Below are 6000 nucleotides of genomic sequence, written 5' to 3'. Positions count from 1 at the left end.
AAGGCAGGCAGATATCTTACTGGTCAGAATAACAGGCTGGAGATCAGGGGCAGGCAGATGTCTTTCGTAATCGTTGAACAAGCACAGGGTCAGAAACACAGATCAGTCCGAAGCAGGGAGTATGGAACGCTCAGAAATGACAGTCAGGCAAATCAAGACTTCGCAAAGAACCGGAGCGTGAGTGTGGTATATATACACGAGAGCTGATGAGTTGCACCTGGACCGCAATCAGTGCCAGGTAGCAGGGCTTATGGGAGTTTGAGTCCGTGAGTCGAATTAGAATTCTGGCGATGGCTCCCTCTGGTGGTGCACAAGAGGATTGGCATCGCCCTCATTTACAACAGACACACAGCATGTGTTGTTTATTAATTGAACCTTTTTTGTTTCGTTGTAAATAGAAAATGTATTGATATCTGCTGATTTCATTAACTTTGTTGTACATTTTCTGTTGTATTTTTGTTTGCTACCAAATCAATAAATACACTTGTCTGAAGAATTTAGATGCTTTCTAATTTAATAACACTTAAGAATACTGATTAATTGCTGTAACTCTACGCTAACTATATATGACATACCATTAATGTGTATGCAGTATAATGCTGTGAGTTGTAACATTACAGTACAGGAATTAACTGTAAGCAGTTTCCAGTTAGTTACTGCTACTTCTCTATTACAGTAAATTAACTGGCAACACGGTTGCCAGCTACTCACTCTAATGGTTCAGTTACAGTAATTAACTGGCATTGCTGTTGTTAGTTAGTCACTGCAATGGTTTAGTTACAGTAATTTACTGACAACACGGTTGCCAGTTACTCACTGTTACCAAAGCATTGCAGTGACTAACTGGCAACAGTGTTGTCAGTAGTCTACTGTAAAAAAGCCTGGTAAGGATTAACAGTGTACAGTTCCTATCACACCATTGGTGGAAGTAACAAATTACAACTACTCACGTTACTGTAATTAAGTAAATTTTTGGTGTAATTGTACTTTCATGAGTAGAATTTTAAGCCTGTAATTTTACTTGTAATTAAACAAAATAATTAGAGACTGAAAAAGCAAGCCAGAGAGGTCATGTTTTGATCTTTGATTGGTCTCAAGCAATTACATGATGTGATTTTGCATGTCAGCATTCTCCAAGCTTGATCTTTCCAATGCTGCGAATTATGAAATTTGTCTCATGAGCTATCATTCCAGGTCTGCAGTACTCACATGCGTATGAATAGAAGTCTATAGGGAGAAAAGTGCAGTGTGACCGGGACTTTAAGCTGTAACTCTAATTAAACACACCTGATCAAACTAATTAAGGCTTGTTAGAAATCAACAGGTAATGTTGAAGCAGGGTTCTCCAGGAACTTGGAGTTTGACCCGCATGGTATATAGCAGGGGTGCTCAATCCTGTTCCTGGAGATCTACCTTGCTGCAGATTTCAGTTGCTACCCATATCAAACACACCTGCCTGTAATTATCAAGTGGTGTTCAGGTCCTAATTAATTGGTTTGGGTGTGTTTGATATGGATAGCAACAGAAATCTGCAGGAAGGTAGATCAGCAAATGAACAGCAAAAAACACAACATAATATTTTAAATTTTAAAGTTTTAAATAATTAAAAACTGTGTCAAATCTCAATAAAAAGTTTATAATAATTATAAAAAATAAAAATAAAGTTGACAACAAAAAAAACAAAAATTGAAAAAATCTAACTCTTGGGAACAACCAGATGTAGGAGAACAGGAAAAAGAAACAAGCAAAGGTAAACATCAATGCTGTAACAATGAAAATACACTAGTAATGAAAAGGAGAATTTCTTGATCTTTATAATCAAGATAGTTAATGTCACTGCTATGATGTCAAGCAGGACAGCCAAGATAAAAGTAATTCTGGAAGCAGCATCAGAATTTCTGGGGATATCTGGAATGTCAGTAGAAAAGGTGTATGATATCTTGACCAAATCATCAAATGATGCTACTCAGCTATCTGATTAGTTTGATGGTGATATATGTTCTGCAATGGAATTCAAGAAGCCTCACAGCAAATGGACAAGAATTAAAGAAATTCATTTCAGAATTAAAACAAAAACCTAGCATAATATGTATTCAGGAGTCATGGCTAAAACCAAATCTACAGTTTAATATAAATGGTTATAGTTCTGTCAGGAAAGACAGGAAGGAAACACAAGGTGGTGGAGTAATAACATTTATAGAAGAAGGGATAACATACAGAATAAATCCAGGTGTAACAGAATTGGAATGGGTTGGTGTAGAAATATACTACAAAGAAGGATCATTGGTAATACATAATATATATAATCCATGTAATAAAATTTCAAAAGAATTACTAGATAAGATTGGTGGAAGCACAGGAAAAAGGGAAATGTGGTGTGGGGATTTTAATGCACACAATCCATTATGGGGTAGCAATAGAATAGATTATAATGGAGATATAGTGGAACAATTTATGGAAGAGAGAACACTAGTATGTCTAAACACAGGGGAAGGTACCAGATATAATATAAAAGAAAATAATACATCATGCATTGACTTAACGATGATCAGTAATGAGATGGCAGGAGTATGTGATTGGTTTGTAATCAAAGAATCCAATATTGGAAGTGATCATTTCCCAATAATTTGTACATTAAGAGTTAATAAATGTAAATCAGAGGTATATCTATATAAAAAAATGGTTGTATGAAAAAGCTGATTGGGAATCCTTTAATAATCATTGTGAGAGAAATATAACTATGGTAAATGAGGAAACGGTAGAAGTCTTTTATGAAACATTGACTAATTTGATAATTGGAGCTGCAATGAAATTTATACCACAAAGGAAAGCAGGTGTTAAAATTAAGAATATACCTTGATGGACAGAGGAATGCAACAAGGCAATCAAGGAAAGAAATAAATTATTCAAACAGCTTAGAAAGAATATGAATATGAGCAATCTTATGGAATATAAGAGAGCAAGAGCAAACACCAGAAGAATAATCAAAAATGCGAAAAAAAATAGGATGGAAGAATTTTTGTTCAACTATAGGAAAAGACACACCTATAGGACACATATGGAATATGGTAAGGAATATGTGTGGAAAAGGAAAAAAAAAAAACATTGCAAATACCAGCTTTAATTGATAATAATACAGTTGCAGTATCAGATGTAGAAAAGGCTAATTTATTAGGGAAATCATTGGAAAAATGTCATAAAATAGAATTAGGAGAAAATTACGAAAAGTGCAGAAGAGACTTGTTAAAAGATAATTTAGAAGTAATGAATAAGAAAAATTATAGTGATTGTTATCTAGATTTAGAGTTTTCAGCTAAAGAAATCAAAATTGCATTACAAAATTGTAAAACCACAACACCAGGACAAGATAATTTAAGCTATATAATGTTCAAGCATTTATCAGATAAAGTAATAACAGTAATACTCAAGTTATATAATAAGATATGGAAGGAGGGAATAATTCCAAAAGCATGGAAACAGGCAATAGTCATACCAATACTTAAACCTAATAAAGATCCACAGTTGCCAGGTAGCTATCGCCCAATAGCATTAACTTCACATTTGTGTAAATTAATGGAAAAAATGATAGTTAAAAGATTGTCTTATGAATTAGAAAAAAAGAGAATATATAAGTATATATATATAATTAATATATAAGTAATGATATAGAAAAAGCTATTAGTATGAAAGAGTATATGGCGGTGGTGTATTTTGATATTGAAAAAGCATACGATACAGTATGGAGAGAAGGGCTGTTAATTAAAGTCGATAGATTAGGAATAGGAGGTAATATGTATAATTGGTTATTACAATTTTTATTTGAAAGAACATTTGTAGTACAGGTAGGTTTAAAACAATCATCTAAATATAATGCAGAAAACGGTATCCCACAGGGAAGTGTAATCAGCCCTGTATTATTTAATATTATGATTAACGATATATTTGACAATGTGGGATTTGGGATAGGATGTGCATTATATGCAGATGATGGTGCCATATGGAAGAGAGGACGTAATATCACGAATGTTGTTTCATGTATACAAACAGCTATTAAAAAGGTGGAACAATGGACTATGGGATGGAGTTTTAAAATGTCAACAAGTAAGTCATGTTGGATGATATTTACTAATAAGAGGAAAATGCTGGAAAATCAAGAACTAACATTATATAATAATGTACTAGAACGAGTGGAATCATTTAAATATCTAGGTATGTGGTTTGATAGAAGATATAACTGGAAAAAACATATAGATGAAATTGAAAATAAATGTAGGAAGGCTTTAAACGTGATGAGAGCAATAGCTGGAAAAGAATGGGGAGCAAAAAGAATGGGATTAATGACAATATATCAAGCCATAATTAGATCTATATTAGATTATGGATGTATGATTTATGGAGCAGCTTCAACAACTTTATTAAGTAGATTAGATAAACTACACCGTTAGACCTTACCGGGGTTTTTTTTACAGTAGAATACTGGCAACACTGTTGCCAGCCATTCACTGTAAAAGTTTGGTTACAGTAAGTAACTGGCAACAGTGTTGCCAGTTAATTACTGTAACTAAACCATTACAGTGAGTGGCTGGCAACAGCGTTGCCTGTTATTTACTGTAACTGAACCAATACAGTGAGTAGCTGGCAACAGTGTTGCCAGTTATTTACTGTAAGCGAACCATTACAGTGAGGAGCTGGCAACAGTGTTGCCAGTTAATTACTGTAATAGAGCAGCAGTGGTAACTAACTGGAAACTGTGTACAGTTAATTACTGTATTGTAGCGTTACAAATCACAGCATTATACTGCATACACATTAATAGTATGTCATATATAGTTATTGTAGTGTTACTAAAATTAATCAGTATTCTTAGCTGTTATTTAAAAATAGAAGGCATAACATTTTTCAGACAAATTTATTTTACTGTTTTGGCACCAAACAAATAAATAACAGAAAAAGTATAACAAAATTAAGAAATCAGCAGATATAAATATTGTCTTACATATTACAGGTCTGCACAGTAAGGCTGCGGTCACACTAACGTTTGAGCATGCAAAATTCTGTCATACTGCACTGCGAAGTGGAATTAAACAAAGCGAGTATTGGAATTAAACAAAATAATTAGAAATTGAAAAAGCAAGCCAGAGAGGTCATGTTTTGATCTTTGATTGGTATCAAGCAATCACACGATGTGATTTCGCATGTCAGCGTTCTCCAAGCTTGAATTTTCCAATGCTGCGAATTATGAAATTTGTCGCATGAGCTATCATTCCAGGTCTGCAGTATTCACATGCGTACGAATAGAAGTCTAAAGGAAGAAAAGTGCAGTGTGACCGGGACTTTAAGCTGTAACTCTAATTAAACACACCTGATCAAACTAATTAAGGCTTGTTAGAAATCTACAGGTAATGTTGAAGCAGGGTGGGTACTAAACTCTGCTGCGATGCAGTTCTCCGGGAACTTGGAGTTTGACCCCCATGGTATATAGCAGGGGTGCTCAATCCTGTTCCTGGAGATCTACCTTGCTGCAGATTTCAGTTGCTACCCATATCAAACACACCTGCCTGTAATTATCAAGTGGTGTTCAGGTCCTAATTAATTGGTTTAGGTGTGTTTGATATGGATAGCAACTGAAATCTGCAGGAAGGTAGATCAGCAAATGAACAGCAAAAAACACATCATAATTATTTTAAATTTTAAAGTTTTAAATAATTAAAAACTGTGTCAAATCTCAATAAAAAGTTTATAATAATTATAAAAAATAAAAATAAAGTTGACAACACCAAAAAACCAAAGGATCCAATCTTTTATTGTTATAATTATCTCATGACAACAAACTTTTTTTATTGTTTCTAGTATAAATTCATAGGTGGAAACACTGCTCTGAAAAATACTTAGCAACAAACTCACAACCTGGGACCGGACAGTGGAGCTTTTGTGTGTGGATGGCTATGTGTATCATGTTTTTGTGATTTCCTGTGATGATGTGCACATGTTACCTTACTG

The sequence above is a fragment of the Danio rerio genome, chromosome 8 (genome assembly GCF_052040795.2).
Source record: "Danio rerio strain M-AB ecotype USA chromosome 8, GRCz13ab, whole genome shotgun sequence".
Classification (NCBI taxonomy): Eukaryota; Metazoa; Chordata; class Actinopteri; order Cypriniformes; family Danionidae; genus Danio; species Danio rerio.
The sequence above is the reverse complement of the archived record's forward strand: the minus strand, read 5'-3'. Positions refer to the sequence as shown.